Source organism: Mus pahari, chromosome 3 (genome assembly GCF_900095145.1).
Source record: "Mus pahari chromosome 3, PAHARI_EIJ_v1.1, whole genome shotgun sequence".
Classification (NCBI taxonomy): domain Eukaryota; kingdom Metazoa; phylum Chordata; class Mammalia; order Rodentia; family Muridae; genus Mus; species Mus pahari.
Window position 1 is genome coordinate 79,010,609 of NC_034592.1, and position 1,453 is coordinate 79,012,061.

Below are 1,453 nucleotides of genomic sequence, written 5' to 3' on the forward strand. Positions count from 1 at the left end.
CTCCTTGGTAAAGACAGAGGCCAGGAAAACTACATTCCAGGTGGTGTGGAGACTAAGTGGGGGATGGATGTGTGCTGACATGATGGGGCAGGTAGGGTTGTGTGAAGGATGTGTGCTGACATGATGGGGCAGGTAGGGTTGCGTGAAATGTCTCAGCTGTGACTGAACCTCCCGTGACTGTCTAGGAACAGATGTGGACCCGAAGAAGCCTATCCTTCCAGAATACCCATGCCCTGCTCTCAAACATCGAGAGAAAGATGATCCAGGCGTGGTGGCACGTGCATTTAATCCTAGCACTTGGGAAGCAGAGACAGGAGGGCCTCCTTGAGTTCAGGTACAGCCTGGTTTACATAGTGAGACCCTGGGCTACAGTGGGGTGCTAGTCTAGGGGCTCCAGGATTCTGGACTGCTAACGTCCACCCCTCCTTTCACCCCACGGCCGCTTTCCCTCCTCATTAGCCCTTCTGTTTTTTTTAAAACGGCATTATTTTCTCCTAAATGGTCAACACACCCGAATCTAAACTCCATGAGGAGAGATGCTTCAACTGTCTTATTTATTGCTGTCTGTCTGAGGAAGACCGAGAGCTCGGTAATCGCTGGAATTTGGATTGAAAGTTTCCTCCTAAGGCCTTAAAGCAGTGCTGTTGGCTGTGTGTGTGTCTGTCTGTCTGTCTGTCCATCCTCTCCACCGGCGGCTCCCCAGTGTGATATGCTGCCAGGTCTAATATTAACAGCGCTGAGCAACTGTGAACTGAAGCCTTCAAAACCATGCATGGGAATAAATCTTCTGTCTTTCCAGAGTTGTTTGCCTCGAGATTCATAACATTAATGGATGTTAATACCTTGTCAGTGGATGAGTGGGTGGGTGGGTGGGTGAGTGGATGCCCTAAGGCACTTATCTGAGGTCTGGGCTTTAGGCTTCTCTGCTCTCTGATTCCAAGGCACATAGAGAGGGATCTTGGTTATGTTTGATTAACACTTATTTATAGTATAGTATAGTATATTGATTTTTAAATTTTGTGTTTATTTTATTTATTCATTTTATGTATGAGTGCTCTGCTGCATGTACACCTGCATGCCAGAAGAGAGTGTAAGATTCCTTTATAGGTCATGAACCACCGTGTGGGTGCTGGGAATTGAACTCAGGACCTCTGGGAGAGCAGCCAGTGCTCTTAACCACTGAGCCAGCTCTCCAGCCCATATTATATTGACTAATGAGTGAAGATGATAACTTTTAAATTAAGCAATTTATGTCCTTGGTGAATGTTGGCAGCCGAAGGAAGAGTTTCCTGGAGAAAAATCCCTTGTTTATAACCTATCACATAGGGCTGGCTTGGAGCCTCCTCTTTGGAGCATCACTTCCAGCCATTCAGACATAACCCAGATTTGCCAACAGGGGGCGCTAAGTCCTTATTTTCTTGTTGTTCATGGAACTCGTGGCAGTTGGTGAAGG